This window comes from Theobroma cacao, chromosome 9, assembly GCF_053813885.1.
Source record: "Theobroma cacao isolate CCN51 chromosome 9, ASM5381388v1, whole genome shotgun sequence".
In the NCBI taxonomy this organism is placed as follows: domain Eukaryota; kingdom Viridiplantae; phylum Streptophyta; class Magnoliopsida; order Malvales; family Malvaceae; genus Theobroma; species Theobroma cacao.
Window position 1 is genome coordinate 37742879 of NC_142647.1, and position 26736 is coordinate 37769614.

Here is a 26736-nt window from a genome sequence, read left to right on the forward strand (position 1 = left end):
TTGGTTTTAGTTCAAGTTGAATCATTGAGGAAAGGTAAGACAAATTGTGGCCTAATCCGTGATTGTTTATGCTATATGATTGCGAGTTAGAAAGAATGTCTATATTGGTTGTGAGAATGTAATGTTTGAAGAAAATAAAGGATAAGAACTATACATGCAAAGATTTAAGACTTCTTTAGTAAAGTTGCTGCCATATATAATTGTGAGTAAGCATGAAATTAACTATGAAATTAAGTCAAGGATTTGTGGATTTAAGTGTTGCCCGTACATGTGTGGAATTAAACATATTGAGTTGAATGGTTACTAGGAAGCGTAAAAGTAGAGGAAATGTGCTATGGTGGCTTGCCGGACTAGGTAATGGGTGACCGACAAGTAGAACTAGCTAGATACGCGTTTGAGTCAATAGCGATGTAGTATCCCACTATTGTACGGTGAGTAGAGGATGTCGATTTCAAAAATTCCATGCTATATATATATATCACCATATGATTACTTGATGTGTCAATTTACTTTAATTGTGATTTGTGGACAGCATGAGCTGGTAGATATTCTAGGCAATTATGAATGCTAAACTGTTCGAAATTGTTTTGACTATATGTGTATGAGTTATACATGTAAAAGATTTCAAAAATCGGGAAACAAGCTTTTTAATACCATTTACGTCAAAACGTGCCTTATTGATTGTGTGATGTGCATTCATGAATGAACTTCATGCTCACCATGCTGATTTGACATCTAAGCTTCATGCAAAGATTTTATATTGCAAGGTTGTACAAAAAGGGTTTTAGTATACTACCATGATCAGTATTTTGAAAATGGTTTGTGATGAGCTTTTGAGAACCCTATTTGTTTTAAATGGTTTTACCAAATTGAAATTCGAGAGTAGGCTGAATGTCACATCGGGATAATGTGACCCTTGTGCATAAGTAAGCTCTAGCTAAAGAATCTTTGGGTCATCGACGGGCTGTTAGACATGGTTGGGGCCATGGTTTGTGATTATATGTGGCTAGGCCACAAGTAATATACATGGTTGCGATCATATGATTTCTCCGATGTCGGCTAACATCTTAGAGACTGCCATGGTTGTGGAAATTCGGTGGAGCAGTGCTCCCGGATTGTTATTACATGGAAATGGGTCCACGGGTGATTACTATGCTTACCTACTAGAGAGCCTTGTGAGTTTTTCGATGTGTATTCTTTTGCATGGTGGAGAGTTAAGGCTTCTCTGCAGCTCCCCTTATTTGAATAAAAGCTTTTAGTGCTTACTTGACAAATCTGAGTTGGTTTATGTGGCTGTACACATTGATTTCTTTTCACGCCACACATTTTGGGAGTGTGCATATTTTTATACTATTTTTCGTATTTTAATAGCAAGTGATGTTTTCGATGATTGAACTTTGTTTTACTGCACTTGTTTTCGACATTGTTTTGCCAAGTGAAATATTGCATTGTGATTTTACAGCATCATTTTTTTTGACAAGGCACAAACACTCAACTTGTGATTTGATTTTTCTAAGATTATTATTCTTATTCCGGTTTTATCATTCAAACCTATCCGCTTTATGCTTGTTTCCCATCTATGCCCTACTTACGGTGTTGATGATCACTGAGTCTGTGAGACTCACCCCCTTATCTTCCTTTTGCAGATAAGTAATCAGCTCAAGTGCATTGCTCAGCACATTGAGACTTGCTACAACGTAGGTAAAGGCATCTTGTAGCATTTTATTTTGAGTCACTCCGCTGCTAGAGGTCAAGTTATTTGTAGCCTAATTCAATTGTAGATAGTGTTAATGTAAATGTATGGTTGGATATTAAAGACCTTGACGTACTTTTACAATTATGTTGAATAAAAGTTGAGTTGATTTATTATGGCTATTGTTCAATATATATGTTACATAAGAGATATTTGGTTCAAGTAATTAAATAGATCGATGGAATGGGTTCACTGTTACAATAAAGGTTTTGAATAAGGCTTGTTCAAGACTTGGCGGGTTTTCCCGCAAGACTCAGACGCTAGTAGCAATCGAGGAGTGATCATTACAGCAACCTTGATACTTGGATAGATGCTGCTAAAGTATATAACCAGAATGAAAATTTGTTTGTCAAGCTTGATAGAAAGAAAAATGATAACATCTTTTTTGGTTATAACTCCAAAAGTATCATCCAAAGAATTGAAACCATTGATAACACTTCTCAAACTCAAATCAAGCTTGTTTTATTTGTTGAAACTCTAAAGCATAACTTGTTAAGCATTAGTCAACTTTGTGATAGAGGATTTAGAATTTGTTTTGATTCTCATATATGTCATGTGATTGACATTGACACTAACAAAGTTGTATTCATTGGTATAAGATTTGAAAATGTTTAAGTGATTTATCTTGATAAAGTTGAATTTCATAATGAATCTTTTCTTATGGGCAATAATGTTTGTGATAGTTGATTGTGGCGTATAAGGTTAAGACATGCTAGCATGCACACTATTTCAAAATTTTTAAGAAAGGACTTAGTTATTGGACTTTTTAAGATCTCTTGTAAAAATGACAAAGTTTGTGATGCATGTCATTTTGGAAAACAAGGAAAAAGTTCTTTTAAATCAAAGAATGTAACTTCAACTTTAAGACCACTTGAACTATTACATATGCACTTGTTTGGACTTATTGATGTCACTAGTTTGGGAGGCAAGTCATATGGCTTTGTTATTGATAGATGATTATTCTAGATATACTTGGGTATACCTTCTTGTTCACAAAGTTTATGCATTACCTACTCTTGTTAAACATTATAAAAAAGTGCATTTCTAAATGGTTTTATACAAGAAAAAGTATATGTCGAGAAACCCCCTAGTTTTGAAGGTTTTGAAAAGATTGATTATGTTGATAAATTGCATAAAGAATTATATACATTGAAGCAAGTTCTACAGATTTGTAAGAAAGGGTTTCAAAATTTTTGATTGAACAAAATTTTCAAAGGGAAGTGTAGATATTACACTCTTTATTTTTTTTTTTGAAAATTGGATACACCTTTTATTAAGAAAAGCAACAATGATTTACTTTTTGTTTAAATATATGTGGATGATATAGTCTTCGATGCTACTAATGAAAAATTTTGTTAGAATTTTGCTAAGAAAATGCAAGGTAAGTTTGAAATGATTATGATGGGAGAATTAAATTTCTTCCTTAATCTACAAATCAAGCAATGTGAGGATGGGATTTTCATCAGTCAAGCAAAATACACTAAGAAAATGCTGACGAAGTTTTGTGCGATGAATGTAAAGTCAATTGAAACACCAATGCATCCTTCTACAAAGCTTAAAAGAGATGAAAAAGGAAACAAATGTGGGCCAAAATCTTTATAGAGGTATGATTGGTTCATTTCTTTATTTAACAGCAAGAAGACCTTATCTATTGTTTAATGTGTGCCTATGTGCAAGATTTTGATCATGTTGCTAAAGCTAAATGCATTTTAGTAGGTAGTTGTACAAAAAATCTTATGGATTAGGCAACAATTGAATGACTTTGGCATGTTCATGCATAATGTTCCTATTTTCTGTGCCAATACAAGTGCTATTAACATCTCAAAGAATCATATTCAACATTCTAGAACTAAGCACAATGAGATTAGACATCATTTTATTAGAGATCATGTGCTTAAGGGAGATGTTAGAATTGAATTTATGGATACCTTGCATCAATTAGCTAATATCTTCACAAAACCATTAAGTGAAGGCCAACTTTGTATAATTAGAAGAAAACTAGGAATGTTTGATGTGCATGAGCTTGAATTGAGCTGAATTGAATATGTTTGTGATGATGTATTATGTGATATTTGGCTTTAATTCTTACTTTAATTAGTTAAAAGACATGCTCTAATTAGTTAAAAAAAATCCTTAAAGTAAGATAGGATGTGCACTAATTAGTTAAGAGTTTCTTTAACCAATTAGAATAACTCTGTGTGCCTATTGTAAACCAAAACCAGTAGTGTTTTAATCAGTTAATATTTTCTTAACTGGTTCAAACAGTTCTGTCCAGCTAGAGTGTAACAAGTCAGTAAAACTTTAATTTGTTAAAGCCTACTTTAATTGACTAAAATAGTTCTGTTCTCCTAAACTAAAGCCTACTTTAATTGATTAATTAGTTGAAGCTTGCTTTAACCAATTAAACTTTGCTTTAATCAATTAAAGCATGAAAGTTAGGAGAAAAGTTAGTACTCATATTGATTTCATGAATTCTTTTGTGCTTAACTGAACAAAATTGAATTACTTTGAGCTCATGGTTTAACAATGCATGTCTAACTCAAATATTGCATGTTTCAAGTGCAAAACTTTTGAAAAGAAAGATAAAATCTTAATCAAATTATTTTCTTGCAAAACTTCATGTTTCTTTTGATTGAAATTAATCTATTGACTATGCTCAAATTCCATTATGCTTGATATTTCTCTCATGACTTGTGAATTTGAGTGAAAGTATTTTCTTCAGTATAATCTTAAATATGATAATATGATGGCATTTTGAATACTTGTCATTCTTGAGGGTGTAATGATTTGAATAAGTATGACTTATGTTGAAAAATGTTAAGAATATTTGGTTAATTGCTTGTCATGCTCAACATTGCCCAACATGCTTGTTGAACATTTCATATATCCTACTTATGCTTTATAATGAAAATCGAGCATAACGAAACATATTAAAAACATGATTCTTCAAATGAGCCTTCAAACTATTAGCAGTCGTGAACAATGTGTGACAAAAGTCAAATTTTGAGTTAACATGTTTTCGTTGAATAATCTTAAGCTGTACGTGCTCAAAATGATGTTCTAAACATGGTCATTTTAGAAAATTCAATTCATGTCTACATAAATCCATGATTTGGAACCATTGCACCATAGCAAATTGCATTTTCTACACTTTTTTTTTTTGCTTTTTTGGTGCAAAAATCAAACATAGTTGACCCTTAAAGTTTTATAATCGACTTCTAAGTTCTCTGAAGCTAAAATGGACAGCTTTTGAACTTTAAATGTCTTCTTACTTCACTTCTTGTCTATTGTATTAAATCCTTTCATGAATATCTTTCAATGATGATTTTTTGTTCTTGAAAACATGCATTGTGAACACTCTCTTGATCATTTGATGCAAGTACATACCTTCCTTGTGTTTACAATGTTAAAAATAAAAAATGGAAAATTATTCGTGAATGTTTGAACTTGTACACTTACACAAACAATATTATCACTTGAGAATGAAACGTTCATGTGCTCATATTGAAAAATCATATCTTGAGAATTTAAATGTTCAAATGCTTAATTCTATGAATAATTCTTGAAATATGTTTGATGTTTGTACTTAAATGATTTTTTCAAAATTGAATCAGTGCTTAAGCTCATAAAATTGATTAGGATGAAAACATTGAACTAAAAGAAATTATTTTTTGTTCACCTATTGTTTTGGTGAAGGCAAATGCTTACACGACTTTTAATCTTGCTTGATCTTAATAATTGATGTCTATAACTTGACTTAAGTGAGAGAATTTCTTATAGTGCTTAATTTCATAACGCAAGTCAGGTTTGATCATGACATATATTGTAAGCTGACATAGTTGAAATTTATTTTGAATATTCATTTAAATGTTAACTATGTCTTCGTTAAGCCTTAATGTTTACATGATCTAAAGATTTAGTGTGCATCAAACTTTAGCTTATAGGTGACCATGAATAACTTGACATGTCAAATGAAATTTGGCCTTTAGCTTTAGTTAGCAATGAATGCCTAGTATGCTTTAATTAAATATCTCTTTCTTGAATCTTGACAATTGATATTAATTGATGATTAAATGTGCACTTTTGACATGTTCATCAGTTGAGTGCTTTATTTTCAATATTCCAGACTCATGAATTATGAGAATTATTGAGAAATAACATGTACCACGTTGAAGGTCAATGCTTGCATATTTTTGAATGGGTATATGTTTGTTCTTATGAAACTGAAATCATGCTTGTATTTCGTTAAATAAATTAGATTCATGATTAATGAAGATAGCCATTTTATTTCTTGCAATCACACTTGTGCTTTCTTGATCATATTATTCTTTTACATGATTACAATAAGTGCAAAATGCTTTGGCACTGCCTCATTAATAATGGTATTTTTTTGATGTGAAAATTATCCTTAAATTGATAGTTTCATTCATGATTTAGAGAATATTTCTTGAAATGCTTGCTAAAGAAATATTTGATGGTAATTAAGAATACTTATTGATGATATTTTTTGTTCTTGAGTTACGATTTTCATGTATGAATTAGAAAATTAACCTTAATAACTTATGATTACTAAGAATGATGCTTGAGGACTAATGATACCTTAGACATGCCTAATAAGTACTTTATAAATATTTCTTGAAAATATGAGTATTTGATGCATATTGAACATCTATTTAAATGCTCATACTCATATAGTTCTATGAATACTTGAGTATTAGATGAACTTGTTGAATATCTACTTAAATACTCATTTATTTTAGGCTCATGAATATCTACTTAAAGAATTATTGTGTTTGATGCACAGAACTGCTGTACTTGAATGCTTAATTTTCTTGAAATGCAGCTTATAATTGTCTTCAAATGCTTGTGGTACTTGTGCTCATAAAATTTACTTGCATCACACTCTCTAAGGGGGAGTTTGGAATATATATTTTAATGATGACAAAAATGGGGAGAAGATAGGAGAAGAAATAGGATGTGATGTAATGTGTTTATTTGTTGTCATTTTTGTTGTTATGTGTTTGTTTCTGACCAAATTGCTGGATTGGTCATGTTATATCTATTGTTTATGATTGTTCATAAATCTTTACTCATATGTGATTAATGTTATATTTTGGTTGAGAAATCTTGAAATTTTTTTTTTATGTATGCACATATTAAGGGGGACCATAGATTAAGGGGGAGTAATCCCTCAATTGCACATACATATAGAGAATACATAGACATTACACTCTTAATCTAAGTGTTTTGTCATCATAAAAAAAAAAGAGAATGTAGACTCCATATGTTTTTTATGATAACAAAATATTCCCATTCATTGATGTCTAATTACTTTATTTAAGTGTGCAGGACAAAGTTTAAAACCCTTAATATATTTGTTGTTTGGAAGCAAGTTAAGAAGCTTGCTTAATTACAAGATTGATTAATCAGTTAAAGAAGCAAATAAGAAAAGACTTAGTGAAGGTAGCATGTTGTTAACTGATTAACATAGAGCCTTAATCAGTTAAGGCAAAATTGGATGTTGTACAAAAGCAAGACAGAAAGGCCTTAATCGGATAGCATAAGGTTTAACTGATTAAGTGCTAGAAGCTAAAGACAAAGGTGTGCTATTGGTTAAGGCATGGGATTAATTGGTTAGAGCACAAGGCTCTAGAACCTTCAAGTGCCAAAATAAAATTTGAAAGAAGGTTGACCGTTGAAGGGAGCCAAAATGTAGAAGTTCAAAATCTGAAGATTTTCTAATTTATTAATGCTGATTTTAATCAGTTAAGTTTGAAGGAAGTGATGCCTCAACCAACTAAGGGAAGAGCTAACCAATTAAAAAAAGACTACTGTGTAGGGGAAATTAAAGATAGAAAGTTTTTAATTGGTTAAAGTTTCCTCTAATTGATTAGCACAGTATACATAGTTACAAGATAGTGCAAGGAAGATAAACTTTAAGCAATTAGAGCCTACATATAACCGGTTAATGGAACATTGTCTGTCTATTTAAAAAGAGTCGTTAGAAGACAAACTAATGGCTAGTAATGGCTAGAAACTGTCTCTAACGACTAGAATTAGTCTTCTAAGTACTTAAAGGCTCTTTAACAGTCAAAAATGATATAGGGAAGCTACTTAGAGTGATCTTGAGCTTAGAATACGAAAAACCTTCTCTTTACACCAGTATTCCACTCCTATCTTTGTGAAAGTGTTTGTGCTGAAGCTTTCACAACTTAGATAAGTTAAGTGATCATTTATAGTGTAACACCCCTACCCCCGTATAGTAGTCAACGTAACTATCCCGATAAGATGAAAGACTAATTGGTATGAATTTATGTGCTAAAGAGTGATAAAAGGTGAAATGAATGGTCAAGAGCAAAATATTTCGCACACGTAAAAATAATAATTAAATAATAATATTTTTTTCAGGGATGAATTAGCAAGCTAAAAGATGATTTGGAAGTAAATCGAGACATAATAAGACATTTTGGGACCAAAGGAGACAAGTGAAAAATTTTGGAATAAAATAATATTTTATTTAATAAAATATTATTAAAATATTAATATTTAATCGAATGTTGGAATTAGTCGTGAAGAGAGATTATATGGTCAATCCAAGTGGGGGAGAAGAAGTACGAATGAATTTTGGAGATAAATGACGTAAGTGAGACCCGCGTGTTTGTATTTAAATTGAGCTAGCGTGGGTGAGTAAATATTTAAATATTATGGTGATACCGCATTGAAGTGCAACTTCGCTATTTTGATTGTATACGTGTAAAGGAAGAAAGATAGAAGAAAATTAGAATTTTAAAATGTGTTAAAATGATCAAATTGTAAAAGATGAAAGTTTGGAGGGTTATACGGTAAATAAAGGAAAGTTGAGGGTTATGTGTAATTTTAATATTTGGAGGCTAATGAGATATTATTGAATGATATGGTGGCATTAAAAAGGAAAATGCATGTGAAATGATATGTAAATTAAATGGATGGAATAAATAAAGAAAGAAAACTAAGTAGATAAAAAAAAAAGAAAAAGAAGAATGGAGGTGGCGGATGGGAATGATAATTTAAAGGTAGGGCATGGGCTTTAAAACATGAATTAGATGAGGAAAAGTAAAAGGAAGGCATGGGTTCATAGGCTAGCTACCCATGTGACCAAATGGAGAGAAGGATAAGATAAAATAATAAAGAATAAAGAAAGTAAAGAAATGAAATGAAGGTGGGGGTCAACCAAATCAATAAAGGAAGAAGAAGAAAGGATGGTAGGGGTCGACCAAAACAATAAAGGAAGAAGAAAAAAATTATTTGTATTTCATTCCTTGCATTAGCTATGTATGAGACAAAGAAAAGGGAGAGAGAGAGAGCTGGTGAAAAAGAGAAAAAAAATTATTCTCTCTTGTCTTCTGTCGACAGCCATTTATGGAGCAAAATAAAAGGGAGAAACAAGCTAATTTTTGAGAGAGGAAAGAAAGAGCTGTGTTGCTGGTCTGTGTAGAAAAAAAAAGGGGCTGTTGGCTGTCGTTTTGTGCAGGAAAAAGTGGACGTAGCTGCTGTTGATCTAGAGGAATAAAAAGGGGGTGTTGGTTGTCGGTTTGTGAAGGAGAAAACAAGGGTGTTGGCTGCCGGTTTATGAAGAAGGAAGCAAGGGTGTTGGCTACCGGTTGGTGAAAGAAAGTCTTGGTTTGGGTAGCCAGCATAAGGGGGAAGAAAGGAGAAAGATGGAGACAAAAAATCGCAGTTGGAGAGTTATAAAGAAAGGGGTGAGCGGCGACAGGAAGAAGAAATAAAGGAGAAGATAGAGAAAAAAAGAGAGCAAGGAAAAGAAAGAATAAAAAAAAAGAGAGAGTACATGTGATGTGATTGTGATTGGGTTACATGAGTGGCAATGCAATAAAGAAATTAAAAAGTAAAATAAACATGAGAAATAGGCATTAGTAAGGGTCAAGGGCCGACCATTTGAGGAAGGAAAAAGAAGAAAGAGGTCTTGGAAAGTTAGAAACCCGAGGAGAAGAAGGAAAAAGGAAAGAAAGGAAACCTTGAAACATTTTACCCGAGAGCAAGAAAAGAGAGAAAAACAAGGAAGAAAAGAAAATGCAAAGGTAAAGGAAGTGAGTTGTGCGGGAGTGCCAAACGAAATAACGAGCCATTGACAAGTAGAAATAACGACGTAGTATCTCGCTATTTCAAGGTGAGTAGAAGGTGTCAATTTTAAAACTTTCGTATTTATATATATATATATATATATATATATATACACATGATTTATTTTACATGCAAAATTGTGGAAAGCATGAGTTGGTAGATTTCTAGGAAATTTGTGATTGCTATGATTTTTAAACGTGCTTTGAATATATATGTATAAATTATACGTAAAGCATTTTAAACCGGGAAACAAGCTTTTCGAGACGGTTTATATAAATAATGTGCCTTATATTTGTGTAATGTGCATTCATGATTATAATGTTTATTCACCATGCGAATTGTTGTTTCGAAATTCATGCATAATTTTTTTTTGTGAAAATGATATCATACCCTATGTTGAATGCTTTGGAAATAATTTTGAGATGAGTTTCCAAGGACATAACGTAATTTCTAAAATGGTTTTATAAACCGAGAGATTCGAGAGTAGGTCGACTGTCACTTCAGTTAAGTGTGACCCTCGTGCACGAGTGAGCTCTAGCTAGAGAACCTTCAGGTCATCGACGGGCAGTTAGGCATGGTAGGGGCCACGGCCTGTGATATGTATACATGGCTTGGCCACCAGTGATTTACGCGGTTGCGACCGCTTGATTCTCTGATGTCAACCAACATCGTTGAGATTGCCATGGCATGTGGGGATCTGGTGGAAACGATACTTTCAGATGTTATTACGTGGTAGCGGGACCACGAGATTTTATTACTATTACGTACTCTATAGTGACATCTCTTTGGGTTTTCAAACTTATAAATTTCTTGCATGGTGAAATGAAATTATATGATTTTCTGCAACTCACTTGGTTTTACTGTTATATGAATTTTACCCCTCGCGTACGAGGCAGCTTGTGAATTGTGTATAAACTTGATTAATATTTGATTTCGTGGGAGCTTGCTCGACTCCATGAAATTTTAATTGAGTATGAAGTCAAATGGTTTCAACGACAGAAATCTTTTATATACACTATTTTTTTTTAAATGTGATACTTGAAATGATTTGATTTGAATAAGGCTATTCACTTGCTTAAATGGGGAAAATTCTACCTATCTGGTTTCGAAATACTTTTAAAATGATTCCAATGCATAAGAAATTCCCTATTTGTATATAAAGCACAAAGTTCCATTTGAATTACATTGTTTTTGATAATCATGCATTTTATTATTCAAACTTATCAACTGTTGGCTTGTTTCCCATCTACACCCTACTCATAGAGTCTATGTGTCACGACCCGAAACCATCTTTGAGTTTGTGACAACCGTCGTGATGTCCCGATAGGCACTCATCCCTCGAATACCATATCGAGACCTCGCAAGGCTTTTGTATTAGTTTCTTATCTCCCCTGTGGTTAATCGTTGCCAAATGTCGTATTGTAGAGGCTTTTAAGCCTTTTTTTCGATTTAAAACAGTGGAAAAATAAATTTCACTTCACAGGGGCATTTTGGTCATTTTTCGTCAAAAATTTCAAATTCGACCGAAATGTAGTACTTAAGCAAGAAATGCATATTTCGAAATCGAAATTAAATTTGAATGTCTAAAACGTGATTTACAATGGAATTATAACCATTTAAATAAAATAAAAATATTCAACAAAATATTCTATTTTCTTACAAATTAATATTTACAGAGTATTCTGAAAATGGTTTTTAGTAGCGTAAAAGTTAAATATATTTATACAAACTATAATACGAAAAACCAAAATATGAAATTTAATTTACAGTGCTACGTGGGCCCACAAATGAACAAAAGTAGTAAAGACAGTAAACCTACAGTTTTTGAAGTAGTATGGCCAACTATAGTTCTCGACGATGTTTTCTATCTACAGGCTAACCCGACCTGAAAAGATGGGATAAAAAAAAAGGGTGAGATTATAAAATCTCAATGAGTAAACAAACACCATCTAAATAATCTAAAGGCGAGTAAAGGGAGACAATTAAAAATAATTCATTTCAGTAAATTTTTCACAATACGAATATTCATTTTAATCAAATAATCAATATGGCTCGTGAATTTCTCAAAACTTGGCTCATGCCAAATCCTGTACTCGGGGACACCTGGACCAGGGGTATCCAACCGAGTCCGCCAAGGCTGTGAAAAATTTTATATAATCATAAAACTTGTTTTTATTTTTAAAAAAAAAGCAGTCGTTCCTTGGCGTTGACTGAGTCTCACTTCACGTGGTGGTTAACATGAAGTGCACTCAAAAAACCCACCTTAGGAGATACCCTACGCGCCTCTACAGCCGAGGTGAGAATATAAAAGAGTTTACCGTGCCCCTCTAATAGGTTAGTCCACGGAACCCCGCCACTGCAGTAGCTAATCTTTAATCCACCAATTGATCAAATCTCAATGGCATAGCATGGCAATTACATTACTAACCAATTTATCAAGGCAAAACAGACAGTTCATATTTTTCAACACAAGTATAAATTCAGCCAATCATGCCAATTTATTACAAGCCATTTAATTCAAATCATAATTTACAATAAATCACATGGTCTCCAATTACTTAAATTTTCAAATCCAACATTCTATTTTCAAATCAATTATAAAAAATTTAATTTATTTTATAATTCCATTTATTTTATAAATTCATATTTTTCTCATAAAACAAGAAATTCATCATTTAAAATAATTTTCACAAATCACAAAATTGAATCAAAATTACTCTAGATAATTCAGACAATAATAGGTTTACTCACAGGTTTCAAAAGTTTAGATTTTGGGTGTACTCAACTTAGTGATCCCTAGGCGTAATTTCCTTGCTTTTGTTGAATGGCACACCACCTTGACATAGTCTAAAATCAAGGAATTTACTACGTTGCCCTTAAATTGAAATAACTAATTTAGATCACTAATGCATGGTATGAAATGCAAAAGGTTTAAATTTTGCCTAAACACTGTATTGACCTATTTCGGTCTTTTACCCGATAAATTGAAATACGCATCCAATTTAGCTCCAATTGATCCCATTTCTTTTTCTAATGCTTCAAATCACCAATGTCCAGCCAAATAGCCCAAAAATCAGCAAAGCCACATTCATATTCCTTCTTGGAAAAAAATTCGGCCAAAATGGTGCATCATTGTCACAATTTTTCCTACTTGATTTTCTTTCCATAATTCATTAATTTCCATAACAAAAACCATGATTTCATAATCAAATAACCTAAAATAACATCACATTCTTCCTCACCATTGACTTGAAAATTCAGCTAAGGCTAGGTAATGGGAAAAATGAATGTTTTTCTACATTTTTGTTTACTAATATGCTAAACTAACACTAAACACTAACATATATCAAAATCAAATAAATCCAACAATTTTCTCTCTCTAGACCCATATGACCAACCATGAAATCACCATGAAAACATGCAATTTAATCATGGAAAATAAGGAGAAATGCTTGGGAATAAGAAAACTCAAGCTTAATAGAAAAAATCTTACCTTTTTCACTTAATTTCCTTAAAACTTCACACTTTTTCTTTGATTTTCTCTCTCTAGGGTTCGGTTTTTGTTTTCTCTCTCTTCTTGCTGGTTTGGTCGACCATGGGGTGGAAGATGGGCTGGTTTTTGTGCCTTTTAAAAAGAAAAAATAATAAATTAATAAAGGCATGACACGTGGCATCATATCATTGGCTCGTTTTTTTTAAATTTTGACTTTTCATTTTAATTTTCCACCACACCTTTATTCCATCTTTATCCATTCCCACCATAGTTAAATTCCACAAATTTGACAAGTGTTGGTGGTGCAAAATTACCATTTTACCCCCGATATGGCAAAATTACTGTTTTGCCCCTATACTTCAGAAATACCGAGAATTGAAAATTTCTCACTCTTCAAACTCCAATTATGTTCTAAATAATCTAAATAATTAATTTTGATTAATTTTTACCAAAATTTTTTAAAAAAATTTCCGTTTTATCCTTAAATGATAAAATGACCGTTTTGTCCCTAATCGGTCAATTCTCCTGAATAAATCCAAACTGAACCTCGAACTCTGAATCACTGTTTTGAGAAATCCTTGGACTGTGAAATTTGAAATTTCATCTTAAAATTTCTATTTTAATTAGTTCGAGGTATAAATCAACTTAGTTGTACTTTTAAGTACAATATCGGCTTTTACCTATTTTACCGAGATATTCTAGTACACAAGCATGATGTCAACTGTATGTATGACTTGACAGATAATTTAGGACTGGGCTTGACACTATGATCACTGAGTTTGTGAGACTCACCCCTCTTATTTCCTTTTGCAGATAAGTAAACCTTAAGTGCACTGTTCAACACTCCGACACTTACTGCAGTATAGGTAACTGCACCTCTTAGCCTTCCACTTCGAGTCGCTCCGCTATTAGAGGTCAAGTCGTACCGCTTTATTTATTAAGTTGCAAACGGATTTTGGTTTTGATATAAGTACTAAATTAGAGATTGTGGATTTCAATGTATATACTTGTGAATAAAAGGTTAAAAGGTTGAATTGATTATTATGTTTATGGTTCAAATCATTATACTAAAGTATATTGTTTTAAGTACCAATATGGAATGGTGATTGTATGTAGTGAACTAACGGTCATTTTTAGTAAGGCTTGTTCTGGACTTGGCGGGTCTTTTTCGGTGGTCTCAGACGCCGGTAGAGACCGAGGAGCGGTCGTTACATGTACCTCATTTTAACTTCTATTTCTTATTTACTTAGAGTGTGCAAGACACTCTAAGGGGTAGTCTAAGCTAGGGTAAGCTTAGGACTTGTTGTAAAAGGTTTTTGAGCTTGGGTTAGAAGCTCACCTTGTAAAAGCTTAGTGGAACCTATTAATTCCATTGGTTTTAGTGAATTTGGATTGAAAATCCTTGATTGGGAAGATCAAGGTAGTGGATGTAAGTCAAGTGGACCGAATCACTATAAATATTGTGTTTTGTCCACTTCTCTTAACCTTTCTTTACTTGGTATTCACTAAACTTCACAAGTTCTCAATCATCTATCTTAAATCTTCCAAACAGATTTTAAATTTCAAGAGCTACCTTCAAAAATATTTTTAAGTGCTATTCATCCCCCTCTAGCACTCCTTTTGGGACCAACATGCAACATATATATTTATATATATTTAATGCACGAACTAAAAAGATGAAAGCAAGCCATAACTTGCTTTCATACCATTGTTGGGAGGAGACCTACCTTTTGGGATGAATTTTCCACTCCCTTCTTGATTGAAAAAGCTTGCTTTACAAATCTTCCTTCATGTATACAATGATTTCTTCATTCTCATTGTTATGGAGAGGCTACTAGAATAGCTCATCAGGAATTACACGTTCCAAAACCCTCTGACCTTGATGGTGCCTCAAGAATGAAGATAATGAGAGAAAGTGTAAAGAATGAAAGAAAGTGTTTTAGTTTTTCTGACTTACAGAACAACTCACATTTGTCTTGGTTGTGTGAAAAAATTAGTACCTCTATTCACTATTTATAGAGGGGCTAAGGATATAGAGATAAAATATCTCTTTTAAATTTAAACAAATTAAATTTAAATGTAATTGATTATTATATAGATAATCTTTATTTAAATTTAAATAAATTAAATTTAAATTTATATCCTATCTCATACGTTTTTTAATTATTCTGTCACGACCCAGAACTCCCTTCAAGCCCGTTACAACCGCCGCGGTGCCCCGATGGGCACTCATCTCCCGAAATGCCAACCGAAACCCCGTAAGGCTTAATATCAGTTTCTCGTTTTCCCCGGTGAGTAACTATTGCCAAATATTATGTTCTAAAGGATTTTGAGCTATTTTCAATTTAAAACTAATAAAATAAAAATTTTGTCTTACAGGGGCATTTTGGTCATTTTTCATTGAAAATTTCGAAACCAGTTAAAAATGTAGTAAACAAGTACCAATCGCATAATTCATATTCAAAAATAAGTTTAAGCATCTAAAACCTTTATTTAAAATAAAATTATAAGTATTTGAATATAATAAGAAGATAAAACAAAATATTCAATAAAATATTTTATTTCTATAAACAGTAATTTTAGAGTTATACGTAAATACTTTTTGTAACGTAAAAATAAAATAAATTCATTCTTATTGTAACACAATAAACTAGAGTATTTAAATTAATTTAAATTTACAACATCAAGTGTGCCCATAAATAACTAGAATTAAGAAAACTGTGAACCTACTGTGTGGAGGACGTTAATCCAATAGAAGTCCTTGATGGAATCAGCTATCTACAGCTTACTTTGAGCCTGAAATGGGTGGAAAGGAGGGTAGTTGTCAAGCCCGACCTTATAAAATACTTTCCATGTCATTCATATGATTGACAATATGCTTGCATACTTGGAAAGCCTTGAAAGAAAAATCGTTAAAAGACGACAATGTACCAAATGGTACAATTAAGTTAATTTAAGTCTCGAACTAGATCAAATAGAGAATTTAAAATGAAATTAAGAATATTAAAGTCCCAGAATGGTTTAATATGGTGATTTGGAGTTCGAGGATCAATTTGGAGTCAAACCGAAATTTTTACTATCTAGGGGCAAAATGGTCATTTGCCACCCAAGGACACAATGAGAATTTTTAGAAAAGAAATTTTTTAGCCCCATTTGACTTATTGGAGTATGATTTGAGTATTGGAGTATAATTTGAGGGTTTGGCAGTGAAAAAGTTTAATTCCAGTGATTTCTAGAGTGTAGGGGCAAAATCGTAATTTTGCCACCCGCGAACAAAATTTGAGATTTTGAGAGAATTTAGATCAAATTTGACAAATTGGAGAATGGTATGAGTATAAGGGATGAAAAATATGTCTATGGGTAATTTTTCAATTTTTGGGGCAAAAATGTAATTTTTGACTTTTACGGGGGTAAAAGTGTAAATTTCAAAAATTACTCCACCAAGACTTTGGATAAGTCTGAGAATTTTACCTAAGCTATGGATATGTGGGACAAGTGTATGGTGAAAATTTGGAAACAAATGGATGGCTAGAATTTAAGGAATTAATAAAACATTAAAAAAATGAATAAAATAATATTATATTATTTTAGCCTTTAAAAAGGTAAAAATTCCGGAATTCTCATCTTCTTCAGCTGTCCAAACCAGGGGAGAAAAGGGAAAAAAAAAAACAAGAATCCTACCTGAAAAATTTGGAGAAAATCAAGAGAAATCAAGAAATCAAGCATTAAAAAGGTAAATTTCATTGATTTTCCTTGTGATTTTCACTACCCATGCATTTTTTTCTCATTTCCATGCAAAATTAGAAAGTGGGTATGGACACCCATGCTGGCCAAACCTCCATGGATGAGTTTTGAGCTTGATTTTTGGTTGATTTTAATTGAATTAAGTGATTTTAGTTAAGTTATATTGAAATATAGCAAAAATAAGCTAGAAATATAAATTTTTCCCATTGAAACCCATTATGCTGAATTTTCTAGGGGAATATTGGCTGCTGATCTTGATGGTTATTTGAGGAATTATGATGAATAATGATGAATTATGAGCCTAGAAAAATAATGGAAATTTTCGGAGCAAAAATACAAATTTTTACCCACTAGGGGTATTTTCGTAATTTATTATCGGGACTGATAATTTGCACCACACTGAGGGACATTAAGTCAATTTGGGTGCAATTGAGGTATAGAAACTGAAAAAAATTAATTTGGAGTTTAAACGGACGCGTATATCAATTTATCGGGTAAAAGACCGAAATAGGCTAACACCGCATTTAGGCAAAAATTTAGACATTTTTGCATTCCATATCAAGCATTAGTAGTCTAAATTAGTTTAATTTCAATTTAGTACCAATGTGGTGAATTTCTCGATTTTGTACTGTGTCAAGGTGGTGAGTCCTCTGATAAAGGCAAGAGAATTGCACCCGAGGACCAATAGTCTGAGTATTTCGAAAATCCTCACTCTAGACACGGTGAGTAACCTTACCATCATTTTAATTATCTAAAGTATGTTTTTATTCGGTTTTGGCGAATTTTATGAAAATGAGTTCAAATGGTAAATTTTTATGTTTTGTAAACAAAATGAGTTTAAATGAAAATATTTTATAAATTGTCTTGAAACGAAATAACGATTTTGAAAATAGAGTAATTGGAGACCACTGATATGTTGTAAATTTAAAATTGAATTAATGGCTTATGTTATTGTATTGGCATGACTGGCTGGGCTGTGTTTTTATGAATTATATGAATTGCTTTATTTTACCCTGCAGGTTGGGTAGTAATATATTAGCCCTGTCATGCTGTCAAAATTTTATTGTATGGTGGGTTTGACCTGCTGCAGTGGGCTGGATTCTGTGGACTAGCCTATTAGAGGGGCACGGAATCCTGTTATATTTTTACCTCGGTTGGAGAGGCGAGTAGGGTAACTCCTGAGGTATAACTTTTAGAGTTCACTTCACGCCAAACCACCTCGTGAAGGGGAACTCGGCCAACGTCAAGGAATGGCTATGTTTTCAAAATAAAAACATGACTTTCTAATAGCCTTGGCGGACTCAGTTGGGATAGCCCTCGGCCAAGGTATCCCAAATAACTGAGTATGATAATAATTTTTGGCATGAGCCAAGCTTTTTAAGAAATTCATAAGCCATATTGATTACTTGCTTTAAATAAATTGATTTCATTTGGTTGAAATAAGTTGAAAGATGATAAATTACAGTTTGATGAAATGTTTTAATAGTCTCCTTTTACTCGACTTTAGATATTTTGAGTGATGTTTGTTTACTCACTGGGATTTTATAATCTCACCACCCTCATTTCCACCCATTTCAGGTTCAGAATAGATTGTAGATAACTGATATCGGCAAGGATTACAGTTGAACTTGCCACATCCAAAGACTGTAGGTTCATTTCTTTTTATACTTTTGGTCATTCGTGGGCCCACGTGTCACTGTAAATTAAATTCTATACTTTGGTTATCTGTATTACGGTATGTAAGAATTTATTTTGCTTTTACGCTATAAAAATTATTTATGCAGTGTTCTTAAAATATCGTTTTATGTGAAAATTGAATATTTTATTGAATATTTTTATTTTATTATAACAGTCATAATTCCATTTTAAACGAATGTTTTAGACATCCAAAATTATTTTTGATTAAGAAATATGTGTTTTCCACTTACATACTATATTTTTAGATGATTTTTGAGATTTTTGGGATAAATGACAAAAAATACCCCTGTGAGACGGAAATTATTATTTCATTTGTTTAAGTTGTAAACAGTTTAAAATCTTTTAAAATGTGGTATTTGGAAACAGTTACCCACAGGGGAAATGAGAAGCTGATATTAAAGCCTTGCGGGGTCTCGGTTGACATTCCGGGTAATGAATGTAAATTGAGACGTCGCGGCGGTTGTCACGGGCTCGATGGGAGTTCCGGGTCGTGACAATTAAGTTGGTATCAGAGCTGTTGGTTTGAAAGATTAGAGTTTTGGGTTTAAAGTTATTTTAAAGCTGTTTTAAAAAATTTACAATGTCAGTGTGGCCCCGAGTTAAGTTAGGTTAGGTTGAATAAAATACATGCATAAGCATATAGAGCCTGAGGTTGCCTAAACTCACTTTGTTCCCTCTTATAGATTATTATGTCTCCTCGACGCAAACAACCACCTTTCACTAGATTAGCTGGGAGGGGAAGAGGTTGTTTTCAACGTCGTCAGTTAGGTGCAATAGAGGAGGAATCGACTGCATCCACCATTCGGGCAGCACCTGCTGCTGAACAAATCGAGACTCCTCCACATCCTCCACCTCCTCTGCTACTTACTAGTATTCTTGCTATGCCTCTTGAGGCAGTTCAAGCATTAGCAGCCTTCTTTACTGCTATTGCTGGCCAGGCTCAGGCTGGTCAAGTTCTTCCTACAGTTCCTCTGGCTGCTCCTTCAGTACCACTATCCCCACCTCCTGTCCCACCACCAGTGCTGGATGTTTCTGATTCTAAGAAGCTTAAAGAGGCTAGGCAACATAGTTGTGTTTCTTTTATGGGTGAGTCGGACGCAACCGTGGCTAAAGAGGTGGTGCGAATGGCTTTAAGAGCCGAGAAGCTTGCGAATGAAAATAAGAGTCTGCGAGCTGAGTTAGCAAAAAGGAGAAGTCTAAGTGTATCTTCTAGTCAGCCACCAAACAGGGGCAAAAACTCCTCTGTTTCAGGAAGTTCACGTAGATGCAGAAATTGTGGGAATTATCATGTTGGGCCGTGCAGAGGGCCTACACGATGTTTTCATTGTGATCAACTGGGTCACATTAGGAGAGATTGTCCACAGTTAGGACGGGCTACGGTAGCTGCTCCATCTCCACCAGCTCATACGGATATATAGAGGAGAGATTCCTCTGGATTGCAACCGAGACAGGGATGATTTTGACATACCACCAAGGGTAGATTAAATAAGTTGAAATTAGTGCTCTAATAAAGTACGTATGATAGAAAGCTAGTTTGTAAGTTGTAGTTTTCATGATCATGAAATATATGAAGATTATCAATATATGGACATACATTTGGAGTTGTAATTTACAAGTTTGAAGTATTTAAGATATGATTAAATGGAATTAGCATTAGTTAGGGTACGTAAATCTTTTAATTAATTTCTATGGAGTATCCATGATAGTAGAATGGAGGAACATCGTGCAGTGATGCTATATGGTGAAATCACTATACAATATGGAAAGGGTATTTTCGAGTGGGATTTATTGACTGATGATAAGTGATGAGCAATTTGAGATACATGTAGCTATGAATAAATTTGGAGATCTTTGCTTAAGCAAACTCGTATTAAATGTTATGGTAAAGATATATGAATGCTAGTGGCAAAAAAAAAATACGTTAAATCAATGTTTTGATTTCACACTTGTGATAGAAAGTTAGTCTTGCTAATTGTGGTATAGACTCGAAGGGAAGCCACACGATTGTGAATAATTGAGGTAGTAGCTTTAAAGGTGGAAGAGTTGCTAAGATAAAGTGAATTCAAACCGTTGCAACGCCACAGTACTGACTATCAAACGCTGTCACGTTAAGAACCCCTAATGGCTAGAAAGCAGAGCAAATTGAGAGTGGCATGAAGATGAAACACACGAGTTGAAGAATGGTCATTGGTTTTCATGCTAAGCTTTGTTGTTTGGAGTCTTAAGTGCATTGGGAAGTATTAAGATAAAGATGATGAGTGAAATTGCAAAGTTTTTTTTTTATTATTGCCTTATATATATTGGCATGTAAGAGAAAGAAAAGTTAGAGAATTTTTGAGATGGCTACATAAAAATAAATTAACATGTGGAGTGTTAAGATGAATAATATGATGACTGAAGTCAAATCTTAAGAAATAAAGAAGACAAGAGATTAAGTCTTGTTAAAGACTAAAGAGGAAGCGAGCGAAAGGTTAGATGAATGTATGAGATACTGATAAGAGATGTCAATAGCAAGTGAGGAAAATGTAAATAAAGATTTCAATAATGATATAGCAAATGAGTTTATATAGAATATTGTTATGAGAATATACTGATCTTGTCTTGACCTTGTTGAAAGGAAAGGATTAGTAACAACACAAGTAAACTAGGTGACATGCTAGAAACCCATGGAGATAAATTGAAGCATGAGTAGTTGGGCATGCCTTTATGGAAATGATATACTTGGTGTATAAAAGAGTAAATAAGTGATTAAGTGTTTCAAGAATGTTTACACGCCCTTGAGAAAGAATTATAAGTTATACATGATGGGCATAAGATGCGTGACTTTGAAACTTGCTAAGGAGCCAAATGGCTAAGTTACGGGTTAAATGATTATATGTTGTGAGACATAAATTTAAAATAAATATCCCTAAGGAAATACTCAAGAGAAGTTCTGCCATGGATCTTGTGAAAGCAAGCACTAAGTTATGTAGTTATAAAAAGGAAGCTATAAGCTGAGAGTGGTATAAGTATTAACATTAAAAAGTAATTGAGGAGAATTTAGTTTCAAGTCTTGTAATTTCAAGTACAATTTGTAAATTAGTTAAGGAAGAATGATGTTATATTCATATGAAAGAGTGGAATAAAGGATGATAGAAGTTAACCTTGATAATGAAGTCAGATAATGAAACTTTCTTAATATATTATGGGAATTGGAATTCGAAAATGCGTGAGGCATACATGATTCAAATGAATCTGAGTTTTAAGTGACAAATCAATATCGAAATGCAATAAGGATACAATATATAGGAGACATGAAGGATAATCGAGGAATAAGGATGACTTTTAGGAATTGTAGTATTGCATAAGATGCAATGATCAAGTCAAGATAAATTTTTGAGATACCAATGGGATTATAAAACATACACGCATAATAGATTATAATTCAATGGAGATGACATTGTGATGCAATGATATACAGTACAAGGAAACTTAAGCATATAATTGGAAACGATAAGAAGAGAATATAAGTATATAAATGATGAGGAACTATACACAGGCATGATGAGAATTTGTATGAATTATGAAGCTTATTCTATTGAATCTTGATTGTGGATGGGAATGAATTAAGAGAAATTAGTCTGAAGGCATTTGAAAACAGAGACTCGTATACATAATGAGGAATATAGACATTTGAATGTATATGTATATGTATGTGTGGAGTAGTGATGTACCCAACTAAATGAATAATGGTTTTAGTGGTTCAAGATTTGAACTCAATATATTTGATGAGTTATATAGATAATGTAACGATTAAGAATCTTATCAGAAGACGATTTATGGTGACCTAAGGAATTTTGGAGAAATAGTTAAGGGAATATAATCTATAATACGATTAAGCCATATGAGGTGGATTAATAGGATTAAGAAGATTGAAATTTCCTAAATGCAAAGTAAACATGAAATAAGTAGAAATAATTAAAGCCATTAATTTTCCTGAACGCTGAGTATATGTACAGGAATGAGTATGGCGTGTTAATGATGTTGTAAACTACACAATAGTGTATGAGGATAGGATGAATGAATGAAAGTCGAGAAGTTTGATATGGAATGAAGTAATAAGATAGTGATTGGTATACCTAAATAAGAGTAAAATGCGATCGAAATTGGTATGATTGAGATGGAGTTATGGTTCAAGCTTAATGATAGTAATAGAAGCATGCTTAATGTCTCAATATAAGAGATCATAATTGTGAAGGTTATTATGATATGATTTTAAAGGATAATAATAGACATAAGCGACGTACTTGAGTTGAATTGGAGGTAAATGAGGTGAACAAATCGAAATTCCCTCTAAAGGGGAGGACATAAGAAGTCGAGCATTAGATGAGAAAACAATACCCCCACATTTTCTCTGAGTTCAGTACATGAAATTTTGAGGTCAAAATTTTATTTTAAGGGGGGTAGTGTTGTCAAGCCCGACCTTATAAAATACTTTCCATGTCATTCATATGATTGACAATATGCTTGCATACTTGGAAAGCCTTGAAAGAAAAATCGTTAAAAGACGACAATGTACCAAATGGTACAATTAAGTTAATTTAAGTCTCGAACTAGATCAAATAGAGAATTTAAAATGAAATTAAGAATATTAAAGTCCCAGAATGGTTTAATATGGTGATTTGGAGTTCGAGGATCAATTTGGAGTCAAACCGAAATTTTTACTATCTAGGGGCAAAATGGTCATTTGCCACCCAAGGACACAATGAGAATTTTTAGAAAAGAAATTTTTTAGCCCCATTTGACTTATTGGAGTATGATTTGAGTATTGGAGTATAATTTGAGGGTTTGGCAGTGAAAAAGTTTAATTCCAGTGATTTCTAGAGTGTAGGGGCAAAATCGTAATTTTGCCACCCGCGAACAAAATTTGAGATTTTGAGAGAATTTAGATCAAATTTGACAAATTGGAGAATGGTATGAGTATAAGGGATGAAAAATATGTCTATGGGTAATTTTTCAATTTTTGGGGCAAAAATGTAATTTTTGACTTTTACGGGGGTAAAAGTGTAAATTTCAAAAATTACTCCACCAAGACTTTGGATAAGTCTGAGAATTTTACCTAAGCTATGGATATGTGGGACAAGTGTATGGTGAAAATTTGGAAACAAATGGATGGCTAGAATTTAAGGAATTAATAAAACATTAAAAAAATGAATAAAATAATATTATATTATTTTAGCCTTTAAAAAGGTAAAAATTCCGGAATTCTCATCTTCTTCAGCTGTCCAAACCAGGGGAGAAAAGGGAAAAAAAAAAACAAGAATCCTACCTGAAAAATTTGGAGAAAATCAAGAGAAATCAAGAAATCAAGCATTAAAAAGGTAAATTTCATTGATTTTCCTTGTGATTTTCACTACCCATGCATTTTTTTCTCATTTCCATGCAAAATTAGAAAGTGGGTATGGACACCCATGCTGGCCAAACCTCCATGGATGAGTTTTGAGCTTGATTTTTGGTTGATTTTAATTGAATTAAGTGATTTTAGTTAAGTTATATTGAAATATAGCAAAAATAAGCTAGAAATATAAATTTTTCCCATTGAAACCCATTATGCTGAATTTTCTAGGGGAATATTGGCTGCTGATCTTGATGGTTATTTGAGGAATTATGATGAATAATGATGAATTATGAGCCTAGAAAAATAATGGAAATTTTCGGAGCAAAAATACAAATTTTTACCCACTAGGGGTATTTTCGTAATTTATTATCGGGACTGATAATTTGCACCACACTGAGGGACATTAAGTCAATTTGGGTGCAATTGAGGTATAGAAACTGAAAAAAATTAATTTGGAGTTTAAACGGACGCGTATATCAATTTATCGGGTAAAAGACCGAAATAGGCTAACACCGCATTTAGGCAAAAATTTAGACATTTTTGCATTCCATATCAAGCATTAGTAGTCTAAATTAGTTTAATTTCAATTTAGTACCAATGTGGTGAATTTCTCGATTTTGTACTGTGTCAAGGTGGTGAGTCCTCTGATAAAGGCAAGAGAATTGCACCCGAGGACCAATAGTCTGAGTATTTCGAAAATCCTCACTCTAGACACGGTGAGTAACCTTACCATCATTTTAATTATCTAAAGTATGTTTTTATTCGGTTTTGGCGAATTTTATGAAAATGAGTTCAAATGGTAAATTTTTATGTTTTGTAAACAAAATGAGTTTAAATGAAAATATTTTATAAATTGTCTTGAAACGAAATAACGATTTTGAAAATAGAGTAATTGGAGACCACTGATATGTTGTAAATTTAAAATTGAATTAATGGCTTATGTTATTGTATTGGCATGACTGGCTGGGCTGTGTTTTTATGAATTATATGAATTGCTTTATTTTACCCTGCAGGTTGGGTAGTAATATATTAGCCCTGTCATGCTGTCAAAATTTTATTGTATGGTGGGTTTGACCTGCTGCAGTGGGCTGGATTCTGTGGACTAGCCTATTAGAGGGGCACGGAATCCTGTTATATTTTTACCTCGGTTGGAGAGGCGAGTAGGGTAACTCCTGAGGTATAACTTTTAGAGTTCACTTCACGCCAAACCACCTCGTGAAGGGGAACTCGGCCAACGTCAAGGAATGGCTATGTTTTCAAAATAAAAACATGACTTTCTAATAGCCTTGGCGGACTCAGTTGGGATAGCCCTCGGCCAAGGTATCCCAAATAACTGAGTATGATAATAATTTTTGGCATGAGCCAAGCTTTTTAAGAAATTCATAAGCCATATTGATTACTTGCTTTAAATAAATTGATTTCATTTGGTTGAAATAAGTTGAAAGATGATAAATTACAGTTTGATGAAATGTTTTAATAGTCTCCTTTTACTCGACTTTAGATATTTTGAGTGATGTTTGTTTACTCACTGGGATTTTATAATCTCACCACCCTCATTTCCACCCATTTCAGGTTCAGAATAGATTGTAGATAACTGATATCGGCAAGGATTACAGTTGAACTTGCCACATCCAAAGACTGTAGGTTCATTTCTTTTTATACTTTTGGTCATTCGTGGGCCCACGTGTCACTGTAAATTAAATTCTATACTTTGGTTATCTGTATTACGGTATGTAAGAATTTATTTTGCTTTTACGCTATAAAAATTATTTATGCAGTGTTCTTAAAATATCGTTTTATGTGAAAATTGAATATTTTATTGAATATTTTTATTTTATTATAACAGTCATAATTCCATTTTAAACGAATGTTTTAGACATCCAAAATTATTTTTGATTAAGAAATATGTGTTTTCCACTTACATACTATATTTTTAGATGATTTTTGAGATTTTTGGGATAAATGACAAAAAATACCCCTGTGAGACGGAAATTATTATTTCATTTGTTTAAGTTGTAAACAGTTTAAAATCTTTTAAAATGTGGTATTTGGAAACAGTTACCCACAGGGGAAATGAGAAGCTGATATTAAAGCCTTGCGGGGTCTCGGTTGACATTCCGGGTAATGAATGTAAATTGAGACGTCGCGGCGGTTGTCACGGGCTCGATGGGAGTTCCGGGTCGTGACAGTAGTAGATTATAAAATTTCAGTGAGTAAACAAACATCATTTAAATCAGCTAAAGCCGAGTAAAAGGAGACAATTCAAATATCCCATCATTTTTAAGTATTTCACAATTTGAAAATTCATCCCAACCCATGCAAACAGTTGTATTTCATTTAATTTCTCATTAAGGCTTATGATTTCCATAAACATTTGGCTCATGCCATCAAATAGTACTCGGTGACACCTTGATCAAAGGTGTACACTCGAGCCCGCCATGGTTGTTAAAATTTCGTATACACTTAAAACATATCTTTAGTTTGAAAAACACAGCCATTCCTTGACGTTGGCTGAGTTCCCCTTCACGTGGTGGTTTTGCATGAAGTGAA

The 26736-nt window shown here is 32.9% G+C and overlaps 2 long non-coding RNA genes across 2 annotated transcripts; both read left to right on the forward strand.

Moving 5' to 3' along the window:
- Positions 1-16997: 16997 nt before the first annotated feature.
- On the forward strand, positions 16998-18889 carry LOC148760937 (uncharacterized). Its single transcript, XR_016028152.1, has 3 exons — positions 16998-17100; positions 17750-17833; positions 18690-18889. It is a non-coding gene; the product is annotated as an uncharacterized LOC148760937 (long non-coding RNA).
- A 5177-nt stretch (positions 18890-24066) lies between these two features.
- On the forward strand, positions 24067-25958 carry LOC148760938 (uncharacterized). Its single transcript, XR_016028151.1, has 3 exons — positions 24067-24169; positions 24819-24902; positions 25759-25958. It is a non-coding gene; the product is annotated as an uncharacterized LOC148760938 (long non-coding RNA).
- Positions 25959-26736: the final 778 nt, after the last annotated feature.